Source organism: Populus alba, chromosome 5 (genome assembly GCF_005239225.2).
Source record: "Populus alba chromosome 5, ASM523922v2, whole genome shotgun sequence".
NCBI classification, from domain to species: Eukaryota; Viridiplantae; Streptophyta; class Magnoliopsida; order Malpighiales; family Salicaceae; genus Populus; species Populus alba.
Window position 1 is genome coordinate 13,461,408 of NC_133288.1, and position 12,243 is coordinate 13,473,650.

Below are 12,243 nucleotides of genomic sequence, written 5' to 3' on the forward strand. Positions count from 1 at the left end.
TAGGGAGATCAAACAAATCTTGGAGAAAATAGTGAACCCTAATCGGAAAGACTGGTCTTTAAGACTTAATGATGCACTTTGGGCTTATCGAACTGCATATAAAACATCATTAGGTATGTCACCTTATAGACTAGTCTATGGAAAACCTTGTCACTTACCTGTGGAAATTGAACATAAAGCTTATTGGGCTATTATCCTATAGGTTTGTTAAATGTTAATGGTTTTTATGATAAGTTGTTGTCTTTCCATGATCAAGCTGTGGAACAGGAATTTCTAACATCTTCGGCACGACAAATCATAATCTCTGCTGCTACTGCTGAACAATTGATTGACCAACTACAATCTTTCATCCCTGTCATTGATCCTTGCATGAGTCGCCTAGATTGGTCAGTTAAGGAAAGCCGTAAAAAGCTTAGATTAGATTTGAGCCTTCATCTGTGAAACCTTGTGTCTTTTGGTTTTATTAATAGCATATTATTTTGTTTTGTTACTTCTTATATTTGTTTAAGTGTGTTTCAGGTTTATCATTGTTCGTTGTTTCAGGTGATGTCTTCTATACTCTATCTTTCTACCTTAGGACATTGAGGACAATGTCTCGTTTTGGTTGGGGGGAGAGGGTAGTAGTTTTAAAAAAAAAAACTAACCAATTAACTGTTTTTGTTTTTAAAAAACCATTTGGAAAAACTGTTATTACTAGGATGGCAGAGTAAAGAGGAATTATTCTTGAAACGCATCTTAGTAAAAATTTTCTAATGGTTATTTGCAATATTCATAACAAGGCCTATTAGAATACTTCTTGAAATATTCAGGTTTACAAACTCTCGCATTGTTATCACTTAATTCTGCTCCTATACTCATTTAACAAGTATTATTAAACCTTCATTTTCACACACACACTTTAACATATGATTTTGGGTTGCACATTGGATTATTACATTATTTATGTTCTTTTGTTGAAGGTAACAACTAAGGGTAAGGGATAGTATATAATTTGCAAAAAAAAAAAAATTGATAATATTGATGATAATAAAAATGTAGATAAGTTTGGTTTCGTAGCCTCCCTAACCTAAGTAATTAAGCCCGAAGGGGTGTTTTAACACCTAATACCCTAAAGTCAACTGACTTGGGAGCTATTGGCCCAAAGCTTGTTACATGGGTTAAGGAGAAAAGCTTAAGGGAATCAAACATTGCACTATCTACGTATCAGTATCTGCAACCCGAGTTGTTAAGCTCGTAGGGGTGTCTCAACACCTTATGCCCTAAGACCAACTGGTCTGGGAGTCATTAGCCTAAAACTCATTACATGGGTTAAAGATACATTGTGTTTTAAGTTGTATGTGTATATAAAAAAAAAGAAAAAAAAAGTAATAATAATAATAATCCCAACCCAAGGAAGTTCACCTTAAACATTTGAACATAATATTGTTTTCTTCCAACCAAAGCCCCATCATCTATGTTTTCATATATTGAGCACATAAAAATAAGGTTTATTAATATCTTGTTTAAGAAGTATGAAGCAGTAATATAAATTTAATGAGAGTTTGTTTATCTGGATAGATTAATGGAAGTTGAATGATGAATGCCTTGCTTTGTGAAACTTGCAAATTGTTTCTGTATTTTAACGCTTTAGATTACTAGGGACTAGTAATAAGCTGGTTGGGGGGGTGTGATTAGTACTTAAAAGTGCATGTTTATCAAGGTTTTATATCATCATTTTGCACTTGAAGTATCAATAACTCCTTAACTAAAGCATGTTTTATAATAACAAGTTTGATAGTATAAGATACCTTAATTTATGGTAAATGCTCATTTTAAATGCAGGCCTATCACATAAATAAAAGGATTGATTGATGAGTTTAAGTATTGAAAGTGAAAGGACAAAGAGATGGCCAAACTTAGAAAAGAGATGCCGATGCAGTCCAAACCGGAACATTGCTCGGTAATTGGATCATATCTGGAGCTCTAGATCTTGGATTTAGGTCCATTTTATATGGATGGAAAGGTAAGACAAAGGCCTACAACTTTCATGCGGAGCCTAAGATTTAAAAAGGCCGTTTTGAAGTCCAAACTGAAGGAACAACGAAGAAGTCCGAAGTTGTCCTGCAGCCCAGACACTATTTAGTGTTTAGCCCATATCTTGAGTTCTAGAAGTCCAAATGACCTCATCTTTTTTTTGTTGGAAAGATGAGAAAATTTCCTAGAACATTCCTAAGGATTCTGGGCAAATTATGATGTTAGCAATGATGTCTTGTTCAGACAAGAAGATATTGAGGCACTTACCATGTATTGAGGCATCTTGGTTTCCAGATCAAGATCATGCTCTTGCTTTCTCTCTTTGTATTGCTTATGTTTTGCTTTCATTAATATCAAGTTTATGCACTTCATTTCCTTTCCTTTACTTAGTTAACTTCTTTCTCATTTATGTTCTTATCTTGTTCATCTATGTTTCTTTCTTTCATTATGTTTAGCTAAGTTAATTATGTCAAGGTGAAAAGGGTACACTAATGGTGTAAGAATAAGTATAATATAAACTTAACATGGACCTTAACGTTGGATACTGACATGTTTTATATTTGTTATCTTGTTCACTTTTAATACTTTGCTTGTTAAATGGTTAATCTAGATTTATGTTGTATAACAGTTGGTACAACAAATACTTGGCACTTTCATAGCCCATACTGTATGGTATAACCGACACCTGAGCTATGAAAGGAACTTGATTTGTTGTTAACATAATTTATAATCATGAATGCCTGCCAACATTTACAAGTATTAGCTTTATTCGAATAAGATAACTAATGTAATCATGTTACTAGTTTATAATCTGATTGGAACCTCCTTTATGTGTGGTTTCCAATTGAGTAATAAGAGTTTATATTATACTTGTTTGAAGTACCATTAGTGGATCCTCTAACCTTGACATTTATTTTTATCGTTGTTTAATCCTTACATTAATCTTTCAACTCAAAGTTCTTATTAATTTCTTCCTTCTCTTCTTTATTATTGTTGTTGTTTTTATTATTATTATTATTATTATTATTATTATTATTATATGTTCATAAAACTCAGTATATAGGCTGGAAACCTGTGACCCGATCTTTTAGATCATTCTCAGGTATAACAACGCCACGTATTGAGTATTATTATTATTATTATTATTATTATTATTATTATTATTATTATTATTATTATTATTATTTACTAGTACTACTATTGTTATTATTATCATTATTATTGTTATTGTTGCGTTGTTATTTATAATTTATACAATTAACCTCTCTGTGGTTCGACCCCGGTCTTGCTGGGATATTTATTACTTCGACACTCCTACACTTGGAAGAAGACATAAAGTTTTTGGTCGTGTCAGGATTACCTTTGGCTATTGTGATTCTTTGTTGAAGTTAAGTGGTTTAATGCGTAGAGGCTGCTCATATCCTCTGCTATTTTGTAAATGATCGTGTTGTGCTTACTTGTTGTTGGGCAGTAGATATGGTCTTCTCTTTTTGTTTGGTTTTGTTGGTTAACTTCAATACCCTAGTTACCACTTTTGCTTATGCAAGTTTCGGCTTGCTATCTCTATCTAGGGAGCATGTTCCATTTGATCTCTACTTTGGTTATATGTTGTTTTCTTTTGGTTCATTATGTTCATCTTGGGAGCCTGTTCTCATATGTCCATTTTCTTTAGGTTGTACATGCTTGTAATTTTGACTCATTGGTTCTCCAGTTTTGTTACTTTTGATGTATACTACTTACATTTTGATATAAGAAAAAAGATCTAATCCTAGAAAGTCGAAAAAGATCTGATAGGAGTGTGACATAATGAAAACATGTTTCTAGACACTAGTACTATTGGAAATGACGCCACAAAGCCAATTAATATTTAATAAGTAAATTCAGTTCATTCAAAAACCACATAATACAAAAATATCTCTCACATGTTAAACTGAAAAGTTCGTAAATATTATTTATCAAAGGTGCTGAAATTTAGGCTTAACATGTGTTTAAATAATTTTGAGAAATTAACCCTAATAGATCTATCATTGTGGGCTGATTTGATCCATTTACAAAAATTAACCCAAAACCTTTACTATTAAGCTCAAACCTCAATCTAAACAAGCTTTGGATATTAGCTGAAATCCAAAGTATTAATTAATCTCAAACATAAAAATAATAATGAAAACAATAAGTCTGGACAGTAAATTATTGATGCTTCATATAATATAAAGAAAAACAAGATAAAATATCTTAATTCCCTAGCTTAAGTAACCCTTGACTGAAATCCACCTTCCTAGATACTATATGATTGCTTAACCAACTTTTAAAGTCCTAAATCTGATCTTAATAAGAATTTAATTGGTGAAGTCTTTTTTCCTTATACGACTAGGATTTTCCTTCAGAACATGGAAAATAATCTTAGAATTTAATTCTCCTTGTAATCACCCATCATTTTCCTTCTTGATTAGGAAAATCAAATCTTTAACATAAATAATCCTTTCAAGTTTAGGATTTAGATCTGACAACCCCTTTAGTTTCCTTACTTGACTAGAAAACTTCCTTCTTTGTTGCTAAATATTCTCCTAAATAATATGGATAATAATGAACAAATTTCCCTTTCAATTTTAAAAGAATATTTTGCTGATTCTTGTAAAAAAAATTATCCCAACATCTTAATTAACCCAAGCCAACTTTAAACCCCATGTGACCTAAACACAAACTCATTAATATAACTCAAATCAAACTTGATACAAGTTTCCAACAAACCTAATTTGCTGCCTAAATCAGACCCATACATGGCTAACCTAATTTAACCATCAAAGATATTGGATTGAACCCATCATCATGCACAAACCAAGACTAGCTAAAACTATCCCATACCAAAAACTCATCATAACCAAATGAAACATAAACTAAATTTCAAGAAAAAAACACAATCTCAGTTGAATGACCTCCTTTTCCAGCTAAGCACAAAATCAAAGTTCCTTCATGAAAAACCCAAGGCTGGTCCATATTATAACTAGTATAACATAATCACTGTAAAAGCCCAGGACCTCTGCCAAAAAACTGGCAGCTACATTTTTCAAACTTAACCATTTTACTTGTTTGTTGATGTTGGCTTTTCGAGTTATCATGGCAAAGTTTGGATCAGAAGTTAAAGGGAGAAAGTGGCTAGGCAGGGTAACAGTAAGAGAAAAACAAAAATAATATGGAGAAAGAAATGTACATGACTTTTTTTTTTCATAGCGTCTATGGCATCATTCTATTCCATGGGCTCCATAATTTTTGTATTTTAAATGTATAGACAGATGTTTGCCTTAACATTGTCATTAATGCTCTTTTAAGAAAATCTCAACCTTTTGAATTGACCCTTTTGTTATTGAGCTTCACAAACAAACTTGGTAGTATGAAACATGACTGGCATATGATTACAGGCCAGCTAATAGCAACGCATATTCACCATCGCATGACGGATTTTTAGGATGGGCTGCGCCTATTTATATATGTTGCAACTTGTGACTTTATTTCCTTGTTCAACATAGAGATTACGATTATCACGCTATTAAAAACACATTTTTAATAACATCAAGGATAATACAATATAAATTTGGATTGTAACAATAAATTATAAAATCATAAAAAATTATTTTTTCATATATAATTCAATCATCTTACAATACAGGATTCAAATACAAATTAATCATAGTTCAAGTAATTATAAAATTAAATTCAATGAAAAATGTTGTTTTAACAATCTATTGCAAAAATCATTATGGACTTAAAAATATTAATTTGTAGCATATGAAAGGGAAACAAAGCACTCAAAACAACCAATCAATACAAGAAGAAAGTGAGAAAAAAAATGTTGCAAGGCAATGAAGGGAGTATGAAACAATCCATGGATCTTGGTTGCGCTACAACAGCCAATCGACTTTCAATTATAAAAGAAAGAAAACCTAAGATACTCCAAATTGACTAAAAAAGTAGTAAAACAATCAGCAAGATAAAAATGATTACCAAAAAGAAAAGAATCTGAAAAGAGGAGGGGGTGTATCCTTTTTCCACCGCCACCAACAGGAGCCATGAATGAAGTGGCCAAAACATGTTCAAGAGGAATGTCATTAACATGCAAGTCATGAAGGATCATTTTCATTGTACAATGTTTTTGGAAACCCTTAAGAAATTGCATGAAGCAGAGCTAGGTACCATTTGATCATTAGTAATAAGAGGGACTTAGGGCAAAGGATGATGGAGGTCGTGAGGTGACATAACCATAACATTGATGTCTTCTTCCAAGTGTGGGAGTGTCGAAGTAATAAATAACCCAGCAAGACCGAGGTCGAACCACAAGGAGGTTAACTATATGATGATGATGATGATGATAAGTTAAAGAGGACTTTGAGATGTTTAATTAATGTGAGGATTAAACAATGATAAAAACAAATTTCAAGGTTAGAGGATCCACTAATGGTATTCCAAACAAGTATAGTATAAACTCTTTTTATTACTCAACTAGAAACCACAAACAAAGAAGGTTCCAATCGGATGATTTGTCATTAATAGCTCATTATAAATTGTTAACATGATCATATTAATTATTTTATTTAAGTAACACCAAAATTTTAAATATTATCAGGAATTGATGATGCTAACTTATGTTAACAACAAATCAAGTTTCTTTCATAGCATAGGTGTAGTTATACCATAAGGTTAGGCTATGAAAGTGTCAAGCATTTGTTGTACCAAGTGTTATACAACAAAAATCTAGATTATCCATTTAACAAGCAAGGTATTAAGAATTAATAAGATAAAAATGATAAGACATGTTAATAGCAAGTTGTTTAGGATATAAGCATTGAAGTCCATATTGAGTTTATATTATACTTATTCTTACACCATTAGTGTAACCTTTTCACCTTGACATAATAAACTTAGCTAAATTATAATGAAAAAGAGAAACATAAATTAATAAGATAATAATATAAATAAACAAGACAAAATGAAGAAGAGGCCGAACAAGCAAAAAAGGAAAAAGGGAAGGAAAATCCCACTCAACCTTCTTCAACATTCGTTTGGATACTCCTTATGACTATGATTGCCCCCCAAAGAAAGGCATTCATACCAAGCCAATACACCTACCCATCTATCTATTGTGACTACTCCCCTATTATGGGGTACTCGAAGATCGTTCAACACACGAACTAATAGAAAGGGAGAAAGCTCAATTGAATGGACAACCTTAGCCCCAGCGTGAAAGACAGGATTCGAAGCCACGGTACAGATAATCAAACTTTCTGGGAGATCCCAGACTTGCAATCAATCCCGATGATTATTATGCGGAAACCAGCTAAATCAGATCCTTCGGTCCGGGTCTCCTTCTAAGAAAGCAACCAACTCTGTTAGCAGTTAGCTTTTCGATGAAAGAATCTTTTATTGACTAGGATAAAGATACAAGTTAACTAAGTAAAGGAAAGGAAATAAAAGGCATAAACAAGATATTAATGAAAACAAAACTTAAGCATTACAAAAATATAAAGAGAGAAATAAAGAGCATGATCTTGATCTAAACAACCAAGATGCCTAAATGCATGGCAAATGCCTCCTTTTATAGTCCAAAATTTAAAACTATTGATTTGATGACTAATTGTTGAGTGGGTGGCCACATCTTGACATGGTGACAATCCTTATGTTCTTTTCTAATCAAAACGTCATTGATAACGTCCAAATTTGAACCAAATGTACCATGAAATTTCTAGGAAATTGTCTCATCTTTCCAGGAAAAAAAAATTGAGGTCATTTGGACTTCTAGAACTAGAGATATGGGTTGAACACTGAGTAGTGTCTGAGTTGCAGGACAGATTCAGACTTCTCAGTTGTTGCTATAATTTGGACTTGAAAACGGCCTTTTTAAATCTTGGACTCCACATGAAAGTTTAAGGCCTATGTTTTATCTTTCCATCCATATAAAGTAGACCTAAATTTAAGATCTATAACTCCAGATATGACTCAATTACCGAACAGTGTTCCAATTTGGACTGAACTAGCATCTCTTTTTTAAGTTTGGCCCTCTCTTTTTCCTTTCAATTCCAGTATTTAAACTCATCAATCAATCCTTTCATTTATGTGATAGGCTTGCATTTAAGATGAAAATTTACCATAAATTAAAGGTATCTTATATTATTAGATATGTTATTATAAAACATGCTTTAGTTAAGGGGTTATTGATACTTCAAGTGTAAAATGATGATATAAAACCTTGATAAAAATACACTTTTAAGTACTAATCATGAGACAGATTAAGATCATAGTGAAGTATAGATTCAGGTCCTCAAAGACCAACATGGTGTTGCATATCATGTTTGTGACAATTTAGAGTCTTTTGAATAAAATTATGTCTTTTCATTGAGAATTGCCCATTATATAGGCAGAATTTACAATCTAAGATAGGAAATAATATAACAAGAAATAATATAGGTCGATACAGGAAATAATACAAGCTGATCTTCAGCCCTTAGAAACAGGTAACCTACAGCTAGTTTATCCCAATGGAGGAAAGAATAAATGTGCAAAGAATATGCTAGCATTAAATGTGTAGATATTTCCTTTGACATGCCCCCTCAAATTGATGTTGGTAAATCGAAAAACATCAATTTGCCAGTGAGGAAATGATGGCATTGATAGGGCATGGATTTGATGAAGATATCAGCGATCTGTAGAGTGGTAAAGATATGTGGAAGGGTGCTAATCTAATGATCACATGCTTCCTTGATTGAATGACAGTTAACCTCAATGTGTTTGGTACGTTTGTGATAGACAGGGTTGGTTGCAATTTGGATGGCACTAATGTTAGTGTTGTCAGGATGAAGTGAAGTAGGATGAACTGGACAGAAACCAAGTTCTGTGAGGAGACCACGCTGCCAATGATCTTTAAGCAAGCAGCAGACATGGCTCACTACTCTGCTTCAGTAGATGATTGGGAGACGTGGTCTTGTTTCTTGCATTTCTATGAGATAAAGGGCATCACCAAGAAACTACACCAGCCAGTAGTAGATTTCCTGGTGTTTGGGCAACCAGCCCAATCAGCATCACTATAGGCTTGTAGTTGAAGTGAAGAACCTATAGGGAAGAATAAGCCAAGAATGTAGCGAATTATACGATGAATAGTAGATAGATGGAGATGACTTAGTGCTTGCATGAATTTGTTGACAGTATGAACAACATAAGAAATGTCTAGTCGAGTAATAGTTAGATAAGACTACCAACTAGCTTCTGATAAGTAGTAGGATCATTAAGAAGCTCCCTTTCATCATGGTGATATTTCATATTAAGTTCCATAGGAGTGTCAACCGAAGTAGTGTTGGTGAGGCCAGCTAATTGAATACTAGTGTTGATACAAGAAGAGACCGTGAGGCTGATGATGCACTTCTAAGCCCAAGAAATAGGTAAGTTGGCCAAGGTCTTTCATATGGAATGTAGAATGCAACAAAGTCTGAATCGCAGAGACTGCCTCCAAGTCAGAGCTGATTAGTACTTAAAAGTGCATTTTTATCAAGGTTTTATATCATCATTTTACACTTGAAGTATCAATAACTCCTTAACTAAAGCATGTTTTATAATGACATATCTAATAATATAAGATATCTTTAATTTATGGTAAATGTTCATCTTAAATACAAGCCTATCATATAAATGAAATGATTGATTGATGAATTTGAGTATTGAAATTGAAAGGACAAAAAGAGGGCCAAACTTAGAAATGAGATATTGGTGCAGTTCAAACTGGAATACTATTCGGTAATCAGGTTATATCTAGAGCTGTAGATCTTGGATTTAGGTCTGTTTTATATAGATGGAAAGATAAGACATAGGCCTATAACTTTCATGTGGAGTACAAGATTTAATAAGTCGTTTTCAAGTCCAAATTATAGCAACAATGGAGAAGTCCGAATCTGTCCTATAACTTAGACAATGTTCAGTGTTCAACCCATATCTCGAGTTCTAAAAGTCCAAATGACCTCAATTTTTTTTCCTGGAGAGATAAGACAATTTCCTAGAACTTTCATGGGTATAGATGGTTCCAATTCTGATGTTAGCAATGACGCTTTATTCAAACAAGAAGATAAGGATTTTTACCAAGTCAAGAGTTGGCCACCCACTCAACAATTAGTCATCAAATAAATAGTTCCAAATTTTGGCCTATAAAAGGAGGCATTTGCCATGCATTTAGGAGCTTGGTTGTTCAGATCAAGAACTTGCTCTTGCTCTCTCTCTTTATATTTTTTGTAATTATTAAGTTTTGCTTTCATTAATATCTTGTTTATGCTTTTCATTTCCTTTCCTTTACTTAGTTAACTTGTATCTTATTTATGTTCTTATTTTATTTATTTATGTTTCTCTTTTTCATTATGTTTTAGATAAGTTTATTATGTCAAGGTGAAAATGTTACACTAATGGTGTAAGAATAAGTATAGTGTAAACTCAACATGGACCTTAATGTTTAATATTAACATGTCTTATCTTTTTATCTTACTAATTCTTAATACCTTGCTTGTTAAATGGTTAATCTAGATTTATGTTATATAACACTTGGTACAAAAAATACTTGGCACTCTCATAGCCCAATCGTATTGTATTACCTACACATGTGCTATGAAAGGAACTCTATTTGTTGTTAACATAAGTTAGCATCATGAATTCCTGACAATATTTAAAAGTTTGGTGTTACTTAAATAAGATAATTAATATGATCATATTAACAATTTATAATGAGTTATTAATGAAAAATTCATCCAATTGGAACCTCTTTTATGTGTGGTTTCTAGTTAAATATAAGAGTTTATACTATTCTTGTTTGAAATACCATTAATGGATCCTCTAACCTTGACATTTTTTTTATCATTATTTAATCCTTACATTAATCTTTCATCTCAAAGTTCTCATCAACTTCTTCTTCTTTATTATTATTATTATTATTATTATTATTACTATTATTATTACTATTGTTATTGTTGTTGTTGTTGTTGTATTGCTGTTGTCTGTAATTTATATAATTAACCTCCCTATGGTTCAACCCCAGTCTTGCCTGGTTATTTATTACTTCGACACTTTTACACCTGGGAGAAAACATCAATCTTTTGGTCATGTCAAGAGCCATTGATGACGATATTGTCCACATAAACAAGGAGGACAACAATACCCATGGATGTCTTTCGTAGAAAGAGAGAGGATTCATACTGACTTTGAGTGAAAGAGAAACCTAGCAACGTGGATCAAAACTTGTCAAAATATACTTTCGATGCTTGCTTCAAACCATACAAAGAACATTTTAGTTTGCAAACATCATTAGATGAGGAAGTGAACATACCAGAAGGAAGTTTTAGGTAAACATCTTCCTTGAGATTGATTAGTACTTAAAAGTGCATGTTTATCAAGGTTTTATATCATCATTTTGCACTTGAAGTATCAATAACTCCTTAACTAAAGCATGTTTTATAATAACAAATTTAATACTATAAGATACCTTAATTTATGGTAAATGTTCATATTAAATGCAGGCCTATCACATAAATAAAAGGATTGAATGATGAGTTTAAGTATTGAAAGTGAAAGGACAAAGAGATGGCCAAACTTAGAAAAGAGATGCTGGTGTAGTCCAAACTGGAACATTGCTCGGTAATTGGATCATATCTAGAGCTCTAGATCTCGGATTTAGGTCCATTTTATATGGATGGAAAGGTAAGACAAAGGCCTACAACTTTCATGGGAGCCCAAGATTTAAAAAGGCTGTTTTAAAGTCCAAATTGAAGGAACAACGAAGAAGTCCGAAGTTGTCCTGTAGCCCAGACACTATTTAGTGTTTAGCCCATATCTTGAGTTCTAGAAGTCCAAATGACCTCATCTTTTTTTTGTTGGAAAGCTGAGACAATTTCCTAGAACATTCATAAGGATTCTAGGCAAATTATGATGTTAGCAATGACGTCTTGATCAGACAAGAAGATAAGGATTGTTATCTAGTCAAGATGTGGTCACCCACTCATCAATTAGTCAACAAATCAATAGTTCCAAATTTTGGCCTATAAAAGGAGGCACTTACCATGTATTGAGGCATCTTGGTTTCCAGATCAAGATCATGCTCTTGCTTTCTCTCTTTGTATTGTTTATGTTTTGCTTTCATTAATATCAAGTTTATGCACTTCATTTCCTTTCCTTTACTTAATTAACTTCTTTCTCATTTATGTTCTTATCTTG

At 32.6% G+C, this 12,243-nt stretch overlaps 1 pseudogene; it reads left to right on the forward strand.

Moving 5' to 3' along the window:
* The window catches only part of LOC140955631 (uncharacterized), a 51,296-nt pseudogene that overhangs the window by 27,688 nt on the left and 11,365 nt on the right, over positions 1-12,243 (forward strand).